Source organism: Passer montanus, unplaced genomic scaffold (genome assembly GCF_014805655.1).
Source record: "Passer montanus isolate IOZ18808 unplaced genomic scaffold, ASM1480565v1 scaffold4, whole genome shotgun sequence".
Lineage (NCBI taxonomy): Eukaryota > Metazoa > Chordata > Aves > Passeriformes > Passeridae > Passer > Passer montanus.
This window is the reverse complement of record NW_024368818.1, coordinates 18,055,165-18,073,829: the sequence shown is the minus strand read 5'-3', so window position 1 is coordinate 18,073,829 and position 18,665 is coordinate 18,055,165. Positions and strand designations below refer to the sequence as shown.

General features: G+C 40.1%; 1 protein-coding gene across 12 annotated transcripts in view; it reads right to left on the bottom strand.

Moving 5' to 3' along the window:
• The window catches only part of TENM4 (teneurin transmembrane protein 4), a 592,138-nt gene that overhangs the window by 318,939 nt on the left and 254,534 nt on the right, over positions 1-18,665 (bottom strand). The window lies entirely within an intron of this gene.

The following is an 18,665-nucleotide window of genomic DNA, read 5'->3' as shown; positions in this document are numbered from 1 at the left end:
TAATGCTGTTATAGGATATTGCTGTTTGCTAAGAAATGAAAGATTATATTTAAAAGGATGCTAGTACTAGGTTGACTGCTGTTGAATTTCAGAGTTGCTGGTACAAATACTGAATTCCATTATTTTCATGGTAACGCTCTCCCCAAAGGATTCTCCTCTTGCCTCATATGCTCAGTCCCTGGTCAGTACAGATCTGATTGCTCATCTATTAGATGTAATAATAGTATCGTGCTGTAGCTCTACAGTGCCTTTCATCTCATGTGTTTTGCAGAGTCTGGGCAGCTGTTGTAGAGAAACAGGTGGAAAGCTGAGTGTGGAGGCTCTTTCTGAAGTAATTTCAGTTGACATATATTTAGTGAACCCATCCTGCTGATAAAGAGGTACAGTGTGTATTATTTAAGTGTATATATACACACAGCTAATTCAAATGACAGCACTGGCACCAGTGGCCAGCTGGGACAGATCTCTTTCCACAACACTATTCTCCATCACCCCCTCACCTTCCCAGGCTGGTCACCAAGGAGTATTCACCATCACTGCTGTTTCAGAACATTATTTTCGTAGTCTCATGATGACTGGGGGCATCTGTCTGCACACAACATGGGAATTTGGTAGTGTTTTATGAAGTTGGCACTTCTCTATCTGCTCTGATGTATTCTCAGCAACCCAAGCTCATGTCATAGGAGGAAGGATCCTGTTTGCCCAGAAATAAGTTGCAAATGTGGCAACTGCAATAGCCATATTACTGGAAGTGTAAAAGAAGATGGAAACCGGAGCAAAGGGATGTGAGTTTGGAAGGTAAAATGGTAACTCAGAGAAGAACCTAGAAAGTTTGAATGTATCTGCTTTGCTTAGCACAGCTGAACTTGAGAACCTCTGGGAACTGGCTACCAGGTTATTATCTGAGACCTTTGAAGCAAAACTAACTGATCCGGGCACTATGTGTGTCTATTACTGAATGGCTCTGGTGATACCAGAGTAAGCTCAGGGGCACTGGGTGAAACAGCTCTCTAGCCCAGGACCAAAGCCCCAAGCAGATCTTTGATTTTCTCAAACCCAAAAAAGCAAGTTTTTGAGCTGGGAGACAGATCCTGAAGCCTGATGAGCAAGAACGGGAATTCAGGTGAAACTATCACAGCAGTGAGCAACTGTATGAGGAAGAAAGTTGGCTTTTTCAGTGCTGAGGTCATACCAGCACAGTCCCCAGTATAGACATAATGGTCTCCATGTACTGTAATTTCCTCTTCAAGCAGAGGAATCACCTCTTTTGGACTGGTTTGTGATCCATTAGTAGGAATTGAATCTTGGTGAACCATTGCCTGTTAGCATCCTCACTGATGTGGGTGCAAGTGGCTCAGATGTGCAGGCCAAAGGGAAAGAGCAAGAGAAAGTGAAAATGGTGGTGACTTTGCCACACACTGAATGGCAAATGCATGTTTTCTAACAATAGTAACTTGCCTTTGTCACAACACTGAACTGCACTGCAGATTCAGATTTGCTTGTAAATCTCCTCTAGGCACCAAACCTCCTGATTCCAACATGGCAATGCAATAAATTGGAAGTAATCTGCTCAGAATTATATGTGGAATGAAACCCAGAGCAGCGTTACAGACCAAATTCTGACATTGTCCATTTGTGCCTTTCAAGTAATGTGTACCATCCCATACCTTCCTACAATTCCCTCTGTATCCCCAGAAAGAACAGACATTTGTTTTACTGTTTCTTTAAAATTTAGGGTGAATATCAATTCTGTGGTAGTGATAAAACTCGAAAGACTTTCTTCTGGTATTCCCGAAGCCGTGCATATATGATGACCATGTCAGCACAGGTACCATGACACAAGGTATTTTACAGTAGTACTACTCTTACTCCAGCTCAACTACTTCCAGTTGAAATACAGTTCTTCAGTGGAGACAGATGCCAAGAGCAAAAGACCCTTCTGTTGTGTGTGGGGGGTGACCAGCGTGACTATATATTCCTGGAAACAGATGGAACAATTTATACTACAGTACTCATGCATATTTGGTTTGTATTTGAATGAAGACTAACAGATGCAATGTGCTATTTTATTTTTTAGGAAATATATGATTAGATATGGTTAATTTGCAGAGGGTAATGAGCTACATGCCCTTATTAAAAAGTCATATATTTATATACATTTCTAGCAGAAACATCTTCCTCTTGAAAAAGGGAGCTGCCTGTTAAAAACAGAAAAGATGACCTTTTCTAACTGGTACCTCAGTTTTGTACCTGCTCCTTCTTTACAGCTTCTTACAGATGTTTATTAAGAAATTGAGACAGGCGGATACTAATGACTGAATTGTGATCCTCCAGAAATTTGTTCTCTGCATCTGTTTAGATTGTTCTCATATGTATATACCTCACATATTGCTCTCTCAACTGCCTGAAAGGAGGTTCTAGCAAGGCTGGAGTCAGTTTGTTTTTTGAGGTAGTAAGAAACAGGACAACAGGAAATGGCCTCAAGGGGCACCAGAGGGTTTAGACTGAATATGAGGAAAAGCTTCTTGACCAACAGGGCTGTCAGGCATCAGAACATGCTGCCCAGGGCCGTCAGTAGTGGAGTCCCCATCCCAGGAGTGATTTAAAAGATGTGTAGATGTGGCACTAGGGGACACGATTTAATGGTGAACTTGCCAGTGCTCCATTAATGATTGAACTCAATGACCTTAGTGGGCTTTTCCAATCCAAACTATTTTATGATTCTATACCTAAATAATTTTATTTGGTTTTGAGCACATCTCTAGAAAAACTGCATTTCATTCTCATGTTGACAAGGTCTTCAACATCTTGACTGACCTTGATATTTTAATCATCATATAATGAGACATTAAGTGAAATATTACTAGGTGAGCTGTTGCTTACTTGGGCATTAAGCAATTAATATCTACTTTGGAGTACTTTTTACCTTTGTGAAAAAGACAATTGATATACAGATACTTTCCTCCTGAATTTAATAAATAATGCCATGTCCTAAGGCAAGAAAGCTATTTTTTAGTCCCATAAATTCAGTGGACTGACCATGCTAGAGGTGTATACCATAATTGCTTGAGTGTTTCAGAGCACTAGAGTCAGTAGTGGCAGATCAATTCCTATACTCTGAAGATCTCAGTAACATTCTGGGTAGACTCAGGAGACTGAGTGTCAGAGTCCTGGGGTCTAGTCCCAGTCTTGCCAATGACAGAGAATGCAACATCAAGCAAATACAATTAACACGGATGGAAATACATCCCAAGGAATCACCTTACCTAGCAGCTGCCCATGCACACACACTTTGCAGGCTTGCATATCATCAATTTGCAGACTTGTACACTGCCACTTTACAGCAGTGTCATGAGGTTTACTTCCTTTGTCTTTTAGCAACAGGGAGTTATTAGTCTAGGATGTGTTTGTCTGTAGTGTTGAGGATGGTAGCCAGTTTTTTCAGTGCTAACTATACAGTGCTGATGAGAAAGACACCTTAGCACAACAACCTGGGTCACCCTTTCCATTAAAGCACTCTGAGATTTTTAGTATTCCTGCAGAGCAGATGAAATCTAAGTCTTCTTCAAAGCAATGACCCACAGTGCCTCATGGCTGTGTTTTTCTGTCCTAGTGTGATGAAAAGCCAAGCACACTAGGCTGATGAGTTCAGTCCAGTGGGAGTGTGAGTTTCCCAACATCTGGCCCAGGCTTTACTGATATTGCTCAGCCACAGGAACAGCCCTCACACCACTTTATTAAGCGGAAGCAACATGGCTTTTTTCATGTTGTGTATTATCAGATCAGGTCTATCTCAAATAAATCATATCAGCCCACACTGTCATCTCCTTCCACCCACATTTCGTATAAAACTTCCCTCAGCCAAGCTTACATGTGTTGAATTTTCACAATGGGTAGTTTGCCAAAAAAAAAAAAAAAAGGACAAGACTTGGCCTTTATTTGAGAGATAGCTTCCTTTGTAGCATTGGGAAAGGAGGAACGATTGTGATAAACATCATTACTAGCAAGTAATTTTTCCTTTTCTGATGCAGCTCTACAGTGAGTTTGTTATCTGCCTGCATGAAAGATCTTTTCAAGATGTTTCTAGTCCCCAAGGAAGTGAGAGACTAACAGAGTCTTCCAAATGATAATAAAAGAGAGATGTCAGGAGGGAGAAGATGTCTCTCTTGTTCCTCTAACACTTGACAAAGCACTTTGCCCCCCTTCCCAGCACTAGTTTCCTAAGCAGTTTGGGAGGGAAATGAGCTTGCTTGCAGATATTTTTGTTCTTTAGCTAAAGAAACAAATGCATTCACTGAATATAGCTCTGCCAAGAAAATAAGAACATGGGCAGGACTTTGAATGGAGTCACTGATGGGAATGAAGGAGAGGAACAGTTTGCTGTTTGAATTGCTCATCAGGAAGAAATAAAGGTGAAGAAAGGGAGGGAGGAAATGGAGCTGTTTGAGTGAGGATGCTGAATGCAAAATCTGAGTGGAAGAAATAGTAAATGCTGAGAAGAAGCTGGATGAGTCTGAGTCATGCAACAGATTTTTTTTCCCCCCCAAAGCTGTGTAAAGTAGATGCTGCAACATCTCACCTCAGAAACCTTTCCTGCAATCGTTGTAGGAAAAAATGACCCTGGGGCAAGGTCACGTCTTCAACAGATGGACAAAACCAGCTTTTCTGTTCTTCTCTCTCTTGTCCTAGTGGGCTGGGATCTCAATGGTTTTGAGTGGCATCTCAGAGATTTTACGGCACATCATGATAAAGGGAGATACTGTCTGCCTCCTAACTCCCTAACTGCAGGGATACATAGATCCTCAAAAAAATCCTAGTTTTTGCTCTTTTCATACCAACTTTCCTAGCACAGTGATATTTTCAATATACTCTCTGCTAGTGACCTTCTGAATTCCCTGTAATTTATAACACTCTTTAAAATATTAGAAACTAGAGTAACTAACCAGTTTTCAGACAGTATTTTTGCAAGGGAAGGTATGTCTGCATATTTCCAAAAACATGCAAATAAAGAATCTGATAATTTTTTTTTCATCCTAGTCTGGAATGCTATTCATAGGCTTATCTATACTTGAAAATGTATTAATATAATTATTCTTGGAAAATTATTTGGAATTATTCATTACAAAGTAATTCTCTATGTGGAATCAGAATGATCAGATACTTGTGCCAAAGGAAACGATGAAGCAATTATTTCATAAAAGGCATATTAGTACATTTCCAGTTGGAGAAGAGCTGGTATAAACAGGAAGGAAGCAAACCCTATTGTCTCCCTCATTCCTTACAGCCTTGTTTTACAGCCCAATAGGCAATAATGAGGCTGTAGATCTATGTCATCTTCTTAGAATCCAAAAGGCTTTACAGAGTCTGTTGGATGAATTTCAACACTCTGTTCAAGTCCAAGGAGGAAATAAACTCTTCCAGAAATTCACCAATCTTCCTTTTTCTTCTTTGAGTCTGGCTGTATCTCAAAGGAACCTTATGGACCATCTGTCCCTCCTATCCTCTCAACCCCCACATGCCACCATCGATAAGACATCAATCTGTGAAGCAGCTCTGGGAGAGATTTTTTAGCAGTTTCTCCAGGAAAGCATCTGAGTGATTCCGCTGCAGAATCTATCTGCTCTCTGTGCCTGCTGGAGAAAAAGGGTATTGACCTCTCCCCATCTCTAATCTGGTCTGGACATTCTTCTCTTGAAGGATGCAAATATATTGGCAAGAACTTTAGACAAAGCCAAGAATGAATTAACCAAATCCAATTCAGGGAGGACATTGATAAACAGTGCATGGCTCATGAGAGCATTAAAGGTTTGGAAAACATTACTTACAGTGAGAAACTCCAGAAGAAAAGAACTAAGAGAAGGTTAAGGACTAAGTTCATCACTGTCTATGGAGAAATGAATCTATTGGAATACTGTTCAGGGACAATAATAGATGTTCTGGGTCTACAGTGTCTTTGGGAACCCTTCCTGAACTTCTCTTACTTTTTGTGCTTATGTGGGACTAACCATAATCTGATGCAGACAATGCAAAATACGGGTGCCAATGACGGGGATAAAAATGATTGGGGGCTTCATTTGCTTCAAAGTCCAGACTGTGGCACTTTCTAAAGGTCTTAAAAAATCTTCTATTGTGAGGTGCTAAAATATCTCCCTAGAAAAATGCACTATGACCTTCCAAAATATTCCTTTGGGAACTGGTCTCCTCCTTAGTCATCCAGCTTACAGAGAGAAATTGTCTGAACTCTTCTGTTTAAGTTTTGCCTCTAGATATCCACTAAAATGCTGAGAAGCACTGACTTGAGTTCCAGAACTTATGGCCTCAATATTTACCCTTCTAGCCCCAGAAGTTCTCTATCCAACAATCCAACAATTAACATGTTCCTGTCAGAACTTTGATAATTTTTGACCAAATAATGAGAGGGTTTATCCATTTGCATTGAAGAGATAGGACTGCCCACTGACGTTTCTCCAGGTTTCTGCTTCAATTCAAACAAATCACAACGTCTAACAGCTCACACACATGACCACCCCATTGAAGGGAGCTATGAAAATATTCCATTCAGCCTTAGGACCCATGGAGGTTTTGTGAGTTGATCTCTGCTTTCTGCTTGCTTCATTCACAGAAGGAAAATTACCAAAGAGGGCAAATTTGTCCTGATTTCAGAGCAGCCAGCATACCACTGGAAGAGGTCCTGTGCAGATGGGATGGCAAGGACTCCCATCAGGGGGAATCACACTTGATGGACAGTCAACAGCCAAAAATGTTCAGGTGATGTTGAGGGACACCATGACCTGACAAAGACATGGAGAGCACTTTCCCCCTGCTGTGTATCACAGCAAGTCTTGTTTAGTCACATAATTTATAAACACATACATCTTTCTTCCATTTGCAGAAATGTTTAAGTGAACCTTTACCAACCTAACCATCTTTATCCACCAAACTTCTAACATGCTTCTCTACAGCTCCATTAGGTAGCATTCCTCTAAGCCCTTTCCTTATTCTCCTGTGTAGACTGATCCTGTGGCAGAATTTCTACTTTCCTGACACCTGGAGTAAATACCTGTAACACCCAAAGTCACTACCTTTCTTTTCCTGAGAACTAAGGCAGGATTAACATTTCCTCAAACTTCTGCAAACACAGCACTCATTTCATGGCAGTTGCCCAATATATGACAGGTCAAATCACCAGTCTGGGTAACAGGCTTCTTTAAGGACAGCTAAGAATGCATCCAGCAAATTGCACATGTTCCAGAGGGAACACCTTGTATTAAATGTCAAGGAGGAGTGGAACCAGTTACAGGTAAAGTTTGCTTTGTTGAGCACTAATGAAACTAATGGGGTATGTTTATGTCACACCTTTCATCCCAAATGATCAAGTGCTTTGCAAGCCTTAATCATTTCACCCATCACCGAACTGCAGACTCCTCTGGGGTGGAACATTAACAGTTGCTTGGTAGAGCACAGCAGCAAGCCAGAACAATTAATGAAGGAGAAACACCCCTTCCAACTACAGGAGCAAAGGGAATTTTGCTAAGTGGAATGTAATTATCCAAAGCAGAGAGAGGGAGACATTTCCCTTCATACTCTAATCTGGGGTTACAGCTGCTTTTCCAGTCCCTGTGTTACTGGGAAGTCAGCATCCTAGCCTGACTCTGAGGTTGCAGTGTTCCATTCTAAGAAAGAAGAAAAACTCCCAAAGGAAAAGCATCTTGATTTTTTTTTTTTTGGTAGGATAACAGATTCCCACTCCTTTGGATGAGGATTACCATTTGCCTTCTTCAAACACCTGAATCAAACTAGCAGCAAACTAAGAAAGTGGCTGGAGATAAAGGCTCAGTACATAAATGTTCCATACAAGCAACATAACTCTCCCTCAGCTATAAAATCTGCACATTATACAAGTGGGAGAAATCATTGTCTCTGAACTATTTGTGGCAGGGTGGCCTCATTTAAATTATAATCATGGTTTAAACCAGGAAGCAGAGTATCTTGATTTAAATAATCAGGTTTAATCTTGTTTTGCATGTGTGCTTTTCAGTTATTTTCTTTTAAAACTGGTTGATTCTCACTGATTGGTATAATTTGCTGCTTCTTTATGCTAAATCAAAAAGTATCTTATATCTATACATATTTATTTCAGCAATTATATAGTTTAGCATGCATTTATTCAGATTCCTACTTTTTTACATTTTTTATGAAGAGAAAATGGTGAACAACAGATTTCTTATTCAGTAAATGATTACTGGATTTTTTAGTATTTTTTGTTGTCTTACATTTATTTGAAATCCACATCAAAATTGCATTTCAATGGAAACTGGAATATGGCCATATGGCCACCCCCTCCTCTCAAACTGAGGGTAATGAAAGTACTTCACCATGCTGGGGATCGAGAAGAAAATAAGTCTTGCACAGAAAATGCATTGGTGAGAACAAAGGCATGACCATTCTTGCTGGAGAGCTGGAGCACGGGTGCATTTCCAAGAGAGATTGGCAATGCTCCTTCCTTGCTGGCAACGCTGGTTTGAATAGCCCCAGATGTTTTTGTTATGCCACCCTCAGTCACTGACCCTTATTTGACGCAAATCAGGAGGATCTTCTCTTGGGTGGGATTTCTGCTGCTCTATCTGGCATCAAACTGATCTCTCTGGCATGGGAGCTGAGTGGAAATTGTGAAATCAAGAGCTCTGTGTGCTGGCACCCTTGAGAAAAGCCTTTAAAACACATGGTTTTGGGGGATAAGTCAGAGCTGAACTCCACGAGCAGTTGCACTATCATGACCATACGGATGGAGAACTCATGAAAGGACATGGGGGTGGGTACCCAGGGTGGCAACCTATTAAACAAGTTGGTGCCTCAGATGTAATAATAAAATCTCAAAGTGATTTCAGTTAGAAGGGACCTTACAAATCATGGAGTTCCTGCCCCTTGCCATGGTCAGGGACACTTCCTACTGGACCAAGGGTTTTAGAACCCCATCTAACCATGTCTTGAACACTTCCTGGGATGGGTCATCCAGAACTTCCCTGGGCAACCTGTCGCAGCGCCTCAGCATCCCCACAGTAAAGAATTTCTTTATATCATCAATTCTATATCTCTTGTTAGTTTAAAACCATTCCCCTTTTCCTGTCACTATCTGCCTGTGTAAAAAGCAGTGAATTATTGTTTTCTTTTTATATACATGACTCAATAAGATCTTTGCTGTGACAGAGAAAACTAAACAACAACCTGCTAAGAGCATATAATTAAAGTTTTTAGAGGCAGTCTAAAGAAACACTGAAAACTTTGCAGAATTAGGGCAGTAATGCATTTTCAATCACTGCCCTTGATTGAATAAAGTTGCTAAAAGTTAATCAAAATCCTCTGAGAAATAAAACAATGAGATTTTAATGAATAAATTCTCATGGCAGAAACTATGCTTTCCTTTATTTGGAGCTCAGTGTGCACCTCTGGGCATGGGTAAACCAAAAATAACATGCTCTTTCACTTTGTTCTGCTTATAGATGGAGACACATCTTCACTGAAAGTAACAAAGCCAGATACCTCAAGGGGCATTGTCAGAGACTGAACCAGATGTGGACTAACACTGTGTGCTGAACTCAGAAGCAAATTCAGTGGCCCAAATGGGAATTCACAAATATAGACATGAGCATCTGGAAATGCCCAGCTGGGAAGAACACCTGAAGAGGTAATAGTAGGTATTGAAAGCCAGGTGCACCAGGCTTTCTTCCCAATTTCTTCTACTCTTCAGGGAGTAATGTATGTCTTTGAAAGGCTGGGATGGTGAATGGACATGTCCTACCCATTGAAGCTCAATGTGACCCCTAGAGATCCAGGATGAAGTAAAAAATGGAGAAAAGACAATTGGGCAACAAGCTTTGGTTCCCTGTTGCATGCTTAACCAGCTGGTTAACTCTGGAGGCAGGAGTCTGTGGGCCACACAAGGTAGATATCCAGCCATTTTGACTTCTCAACCATCACCCCATCCTTGTTGATGAAACATTTACTGTCTCCTCTAATTCTTGGCTTTTCTCCATGTTACTTCTCTTTCATCTTTCCCAGAGGGATCAATCGTTTGCCTAGATTAGAGTTTAGGTCAGGCCCTAAAAATAAAACCTGCTCCAAGTGATCATTGAGCTGCAGGTCCACTCTGACTCCAGTACTGATGTCCAGCGTCATGCCAGCTTTGATGGCCCTTAGTGTTCTGAACATAATCCTCAGTCCATGGCAGCAGCCATTCCTGATTGGCAATGATGCACAAATCCCATCCCAAAACCAGGCTGGAAGCAAAGCTACTATCAAAAGAGAAAGAGGTTTCATGCTGCTGAACTCAGGTTTATTCCCCTTGGGGTGTATCACGCCACAAGAAATTATTTATGGCACTCAGAAACAGTGTAAAAAATGCATAGATTTGCTTCCAAAATACTTGGCATCTTGCCTGCAATATTAATAAATGCAATTATTTTCCTTAAAAAAATCACCATGACAAGGCAGTTTGAAGTGGCAAAAGAAAGGACAAAAATTTCTCACAGAACTACAAAGAACAGTAAATTCTTACCTTCTGATGTTGTTTATACATGCCCTCTTCCCCAATATTAAGGCTAATAATGAGTTTTTAGAGTTCTAGGCTTTTTTCCCTGCTCCATGGCTTAACCATCATCACAATAATAATAACAACAGAAAACCTACACACTAACCTATATTGAACTGCAGTTCATTACAGCAGAATAACATTGTGAAGGACTTAAATGTCAGCATCCTTTCAGATGCAGGTTACAGTAATGCAGAAAGCACATTCTCTATGAGACACATCATACAGGAATAAAATTAAAACAAACAAACAAAAAAAAAAGATAATGGAAAGACCTCTTTTCCTCTGGGGACAAAGATGCCAGCAATGAGACAAATTAGCCCTAGAAATCAGTGGGGATTCCTTCATTGCGAAACAAAATCAAGATACTGAGCACTAATGCTGCACTTGAGGTACTAAACTCAGATTAATCTCAGGTGCCTTTACCTCTTAAAGGGGGTGCAAATATGCTGCTGGTTCCCTTTGTGGTGCTACCAAAGGGACAATCGACTCTCAGGTGGGTTAAATCCTGTCTGAGAGGCAGTGACATCCTCATTTTGAAAGGCTGTTTTACACCCAGTGATCAGGGAGTTGGTTCAATGTGGAGGGAGGTAAGGGTTTGTGGTCCTAAACCCCATAAATTCACTGTCCCATCCAGGTAAAAAAACTTTCACTAATATTCTTGTGAAGGAGTGAGGTGGTGACTCACCTATTCACTTTCAAGAAGTATCTCAGGACTAACATCTAAAAAGGACAAAAAAGATAAGAGGATAGAAAATATGAGGAATCTATCATCAAGAATGTCAGTGATTAGAAAGTTGGATCACAAGTAAAGAAGAGGTAACAGCCTTCAAGGGAGCCATTTTTCAGTGGAAAATGTAGCATTTGATGGTCTTACAGTTAAAAGTCTCCTTTTTAGGACTAACATTCTTCATAGGAATATTAGTATCTTTATGGTTGGAGAGCCTGAAGGCACATTTCTTCCCCTGACCTTCACATTTAAAGTGATCACCAAATCTCTGAATATCTCTGTAAGGCGGCTTCAGTAAATTGCTATATCCCAACAACATCCATACACCATTAAAACGGGGATCTTTCTGGCAAATTCTACCTGGAAAGGGCAGTGTGAGAGTTTTGAGAAGCTGAAATAAGGAAGGGTATCAGTGAAAATTCCCTTCTGGATGCACTACTACTTTATGTAGTTCTTCACTAACTTCTGCAATCAGTGATGGATCTTTAGTGGTAAGGGTTCTGGCTAATTTTTTATTTCAGGCTGAAACATGTTGTTAATATTAAGGTTACAACTGATGGGAGACAAGTGAAAGATGACAGCCAGCAGATGTCTGGTCTTGCCTGGGTAGTTCTAATTTATTATTGTTTTCCCTTACTAAAAAGTTGTAAGGGAAACTTAAATAAAGTACAGCTCACTGTATATCCTTTTGTAATTATTATTTATTTTGAAAAAGGTTTTGTTTTTTAAAAAATTTCCTTTCTGAATTCTCCAGAATATGAGTATCACATTTTTGCCTACATGGTTTGTAGAAGAAGCATGTCTGAAGCATACACTCATTTACTGGAAGTACTTTATAATGCACTGTTTAGTTCAGAGGAGAAAATAAAGAGATGATGTTGCTGCAACCACAGTAACAATATTAACAATGGAGTGGATGAAGCCTGAAAGGAAATTACTCAGCAAAACACAGTGATAAAAAGAAATGTCACCATGTATTATCAACTGGGGTATTAACAAATAATTTGTAATGCAGAGATTACACAGTAATTCTGGCACTGCTAATTGCACTGATATATTAAACTGTACTTTGGGGTACTGATTTGGGTCAACATGATTTGGGGAACAGGAAGGTGAATGCAATGAAAACTGAGTGAAAATCCTTCCTCTGCAGAGAGTCAGAACTATTAAGGAGATACCTTGCAAGGTTGCAAATATAGACAACATCAGGAGAAGAGCTCTCAACAACCAAAGACAATAAGGAAAACACAAAGAAATAATTCTGTTTGTCTAAAGCTCTCTTAGCTCTTGTAAAAAGACTCTGAGGAGAAAATATTTTGAAAAAGCTGACGAAATGTGGCTTGATCATTGGAACAGCTTTCTGATTCAGTAAGAGACCAAAATGGCTATCAGAAAACTAGCAGTGAGCAGCATATTGTGGTGTATTTAACCAAAAGTATTGGGATTTACACCACTCGGGCATGGTGTTTTCAAAAAAACAGACTGTTATGACCGTGTACCTAGGATCTGGTGTAACACTGTTGATGGCAACAGAAGCCTTCAAAGGCTTTGGTGAGTTCTGTATCAGTCACCACTGAATAAATGAAAGCATCAGTAATATTTATTAACTATCCCAGAAAAATAAAACTGCAGCATTTCTTTGGTGTTCCTTGTTTGAAATACATGTCTTTAATTATTTCCTGTTTTAATGTACCCCTGTGTTTATAATATGTTCTATAAGCATTCAGTTCTGTTGAGTCCTAAAACCCTATGCAGTTTCTTAAGCACTCTTTCCAGCAACAGTAATGGCTTAAGCAGTGGAAGCAGAGAATGTGGTGGTTACTGCAAGAAATGCTCTGTAAATCAGGAATTATATCAATTAACATGGCTAAGAGTTGAGTCTGGGACAGTAGAGGAGGCAGAGCTATCATGTGAGCTTTAAACTTCCTGATTGCTGCTATGCTTCAGTTTTACAACAGCCTATGAGAATTTTTCACAAAGGCAATTTATTTGATGAGAAAGCAAAAAATACCTGTAACATATCTACTACCTTTCTGCTTAAGTTGATAAAGCTTGGAGTGCATGTTTAGGTATTGAGCTGGTTGTTGCTTGACAGTTTTAAATGCATTCATTTAAATGCATTCCAGAACAGTAGTGACTAATGGAAAAAATTCACAGAATGGTTTGGGTTGGAAGGAACTTTAAAGGCCACCGAGATCCAACCCCTGGGCTGCCCTGGGAAGGCAGGGACACCTTCTACTAGACCAGGCTGCTCACAGCCACATCCAGGCTGGCCATGAACAATTCCAAGCATGGGACAGAAGGGGAATTACTCCTTTTTGCAGGATGTGGGTCCAAAATTCTGCTCTTAAACCTTTTCACCATTAAATATCTGTATTACTATAGTCACTGTATCACTTTTGACACTGACTAGTGCTTTCAGAGCTGAAGCTAAAGATAAATGAACCCTGAGATGAAACTGCTCTTCCTGAACAGAGATGATCCACAGATGTGTGGTTGAAGTGTTGGGGTGATCAAACCTATATCCAATTCATCATTAAATGGGTGATTGGAGTCCAGCAGTAACCCCTTTTGCAATCATAGAAGGTGTGCAGAAGTTTTTGCAGGATGATGTTTCTCACATGGTTTTGAATTGTGAAAACAAGTTGCACAGGGCAATTTGACAGAAAAGGTCCTGCAGCTTGAATTTTGGCTTCCTGGGTGGTTAGATCTGGAATTTTAGGTCATGTCTACTGATCTCTCAGTGTCGTGAAGTCACACTTCAGCTACACTTCTGCTACAAGAATTTCTTTACATGATAGATCACAGTTGAGCGTATTCAACTCAGCTGAACTGTCTTGAGCCATCTGATGCTAATCATCCTGTCTGCGAGGTCCTTTGGCCATTTGACACTGCCCACATTCTTCCAAGGAAGAGATGATAGAGAGAAACATCACACCACTCTTTACAGCATTAATCATGGCTACTTATCCTGCTAATGAAGAAAAACTCCTTCCTCTGTCTCTTGTTCCTTCTCATATTTAACCAACTACTTGCCTTGGTGGATATGAACACTGAGCCCAGATAACAACTAAAGTAAATCCTTAGCTTGGAATAGTTTGGAATGGCTTCTTTGGAATAGCTGAAAGTTAAGCTGTAAGCTGTACTTTTTGTTTGTTTTGGTGGAGTTTTTTGTTTGTTTGTTTGTTTTGTTTTGTTTGGGGTTTTTTTGTTTTTGTTTTTTGGGGGGGGGTTTGATTTTTTGGTTTTTTTGTGGTTTTTAGTTTTTTTGGTTTTTTGGTAGGTAGGGATTTTGTCTTGGAATATCTATGCATTTTCTGCCCATCTCTCAAGTTCAAATCTCTCTGGGGATTACCAGCATGATTCCTAACACTTTGCGTGGATCTGGGTTAAGATCTCCATTACAGACCAAAAGGAAACAGACACAGCCCAGTTCATGGGTGCTTGCACACAAACACTGTCCATGTCCACATATGTTAGGAGTCCCCTAGTCAGTACAAAAGCCCAGCCTGGATAGTCCTGCACAGCCCTGAAGGAATAAGGCACAGCAGTGCTGCAAGAATTGGAACTGGAGAAAGAGGGATGCTTGAGAGACCTGCAGGGAAAGCCACTCTGACTGAGACAGCATCTAGTCTAGCTAGTCTAGACCCTTCTCAGCAGATGTTTGTCTGGTTTACACTTAAAAACTTTACACACTGGAGTTCCTCTGACTCCTCTGATCTCCTCCAGTGCCAAACTGCTTTCCAATTGTTTATGAGGAGAGGAGACTCTTGATGCTCTCTTTCTACTGTTTTTGCTGTGGGCAATGTTCAGAACATGGAGTCAGACTGTTCTTGAGATGCTCAGTGGGAGCAATGGACATGAGTTTCAGTTGAAATCTATACCAGCTCTTAGAGTTGTTCACAGCAAACATGGACACCTGCAGAACCGGGATATAGAGGCTGTGGCCTCTCCATTCTGATAGATACTCAAATTGTAACTGAAAAAGCCCTGAATGACCCAACCTGACCTCCAACTTAGCCCTGCTTTCAGTAGGAGAGGGACCAGAGACTTTCAGCAATGCCTTTCAGTATAAGTTATCCTGTGGTACTGTATTTTTACGATGATCTTATGATTAGAAGTTTTTTGGGTTTGTTGTTGTTGTTGACTTGTTTTTATTTTTATTTCATTTTTTTTTGTATGTGACTAAATTACTAAACAAATAAGACTAAATTACTAAAAAATAAGCCAATTTCTGGAAAACTATTATCTTGTTCTTCTTCAATGTGCTTTTCTCTATGGTAAACAATTGCTGGCTCAGTACAAGTCCTGTTTGGGGTTAGCTAAGGTACCGCCAGGAAACTCCAGGCTTCAGTCCAAATGACCACTTCAGGAACTTCTTTTGCTTCAATCAGTCTTGCTGAGAAATAGTGCAATCCACTATAGGAAAGAAGTTCTCCTAAAATCTCCTAGACTTCCAGGAACCCTCTGTGCTTGGTTCTGAACTGTTAACGGAAGTTCACAGTTCCAGTTCAGGTCATGATCATGCTGCAGAAAACCACGTGCTACATCAGCAATACAGAATGATGGCACTGTCCCCAGGCAAGATGCAGCAACTTGAGCTGTGCCTCTGTCCCCTCACTGTGCAAAGTGACTATCCAGGTCAAGTGAAATGCGCTGTCCACTGGAAGGGAAGCCATCGTGGCTGTATCAGTATGCAGGATGTGAGCTCAGGGCAACGCCAGAGTTATAACTCAACTCTTTTATGAAAACAAACTCTTAACTTAGTAAAAGCATTTGGCCTCCTAGAAGCATTCATCCTAATGAAGGTGTCCCTACTCAGGGCAGAGGCTTGGAACTAGATGTTTTTTAAGATTCCTTCCAACCCAAACAATTCTGGGATTCTGTGAAAACCTCATAACAGTTTAGATAAAGCTATGGATGGCTTTCCATGCCAGCCTCCTGTTCGAGTGATCTATGGCCTACAATATGACATGAAACCAGAGTACTTTATAGGCTTCCTTAAGGACAGGGATGGACTATGACTGTCCTTTCTGAGCAGCATATCTGTTCCTTTAAAGCATCACCACTCTTGAAATAAAAACAAACCTACTTTTCAAGGGAGTGAGACCTCTCCTTTTCTAGGAACACAAAAAATGTTTTGGCAGAATCATGCTTCGACAACTTTGGATTTACAAACATCAGAAGTAAATTCTGATTATTTATTTTAGATAAATAATGAACAGCGTAAAAACTGCTGACTTTGACCTTCATTGGAGAAGTTGGTTTAATGAGCCCCATAAACTCTTCTATTGATGTCAGGTTCATAAAGTCCATATTGACTTCCGCTAAAGGCTATAACTTCTATCAATACTGTCAACAATTAATATTGGCTCATAAAGGTATCCTGTAAACTGAGTCATAGGGTTATGTTACTTTACATTGCCATTAGCAAAAGTTCATGTCTTCTTGAAAATGTTTCATCTGTAAATCTGGGATTTCTCAAAATAGCCTGTGTGATAGCTAGCAGCCCAGAGGAACACTACTTATGTGGAGTGGAGAAGGAGGAAATGCCTTTATGTTCAGCAGAAAAAGCTTCTGAGAGGATCTCAGGCTTCATTTGCTCCTACAGCAGGTCTCAGGCTGTGAGAAGTTTGTGCGCAAAGGTTTCTCACGCCTTTATCCATGCCAAGCAATTACAAAAGAAAATGCTCAAATTCTACTTAAAAGACTTTTCTCTAACCTTCTTTTCTTTCTACCTTGCAACATTTGTTTGGATATGTTTATACCATCAGTTAACTGCAGTCCCTATATTAAAGTGAACTTTTTCTTTGTTCTGGACCAGTTTTTCTGACCTGAACATTGTCTGATGTTTGTGACATCTTCCCAGGAAAGTCTAAGCATCAGATGAAGCTCACCACCAGCACAGATTGAATCTTAATATTTTCTTTCAAGTTCTACCATCTCTTTTTTGTTAGTATGGACAGCACTATTACATACTGGACACCACAGCAAGCTATATTTTATTTGTGCTGTACAGACTTTTGGTTTTAGTATGATACAGCCTTTCTCATTCAAAACACCCAACATCTAAGACTGCAAATGCCTAGGCTCCAAGGAATCTCTTACGTTTATACAGCACTGTATGTTCTCCACCTCTCGTTTCCCTTTTTCTAGTTGCTATGATGTGATGGTTCAACAAATGGTTAGTGTGACATTAAACTTAAGGAAAGAGGAATTGAAGGTTGTCTCCAATCTCACATGAGTCCTACACCCTCTGTGATTACTTTTAGTAAAGCCTTTCAAGGCATGTGAAGTTGCTAGTGTACTGTTTCTAATACAATTTCATTTGAAAGTGATCTGTAGGTACAAAGTTGCATTTGCAGATGTAGAGATAGCAGGGGAAAAGACTCCCACAGATAATGCAATTCTTCTCTGTTAAGATCAATGGGCGGGGGGGGAACCCTAAAATTTTGTATACTGCTTTTCTTAATAGGCATGGAAAGAAAAAAATATATGGGATAGGATTGCAGTTGCTCATACATCTCAAAGAAAGCACAAAAGAGAGCCTGGATAGAGGAGAATGGGATGGAAGTGCAAGGTGCTTGCTTTTGGCTGTTTTCTAGCAATTTCTTGTGAGTGTGCAAAACTTTAATTGACCCTGATGATCCCTCTGATTTTTCATCAAGACACAAGGATCAGAAACTGTCACTGTGTGTCTGCTTGTAAGACACTACACTAAGAATCTTAAAAAAGTATGGTAAAGATAATTTTAAAGATTCTTCTGTACATCCTTTGAACAGAAGGCCATTTATCTTTGAACTCTGCCTAATATATCATTATCTCTGAGTAGAAACTTAATAAGCTTCAACTGTAATTTTGTTGGAGTTAAACATAAAATCATGTGGGTGGTGTATGTCTCACTGTCATGGCTTCCAGAGGAAAACTTATCATCATTTGTCACTATAATACTGTGGCAAAAAGCATGAAAAGAACAAGTGATACAGTCATTTCACATGAGCTTTCTGCACTGAGCACAAGTGCCCAATGACTTGTATGCAGCAGTTATATCAAGAAGCAGGCTGTGCTATAATTGAATTAAAGGTGCAAAGGCATATAGGACTGGATGAACTTCTGGGTCAAGTTGCAATTGAATCAAAGTCTCCTCTCCTTCTCCTACACTGCTTGGCAGAACTGCTGACCAAAAGGTTCGCAGACCTACAAAAGGCATGCAGGAATCCCTGCAGCTGGGGACACAAAGTTACAGAGATAAAAAAAATCCGTGACCTTCAGCTTTTATTTCACACAAAGAAAAAGGCTTCTAAAAATATTTCGCCATCGTTTTCCTTCAGAGAGCAGCCAGCCAAT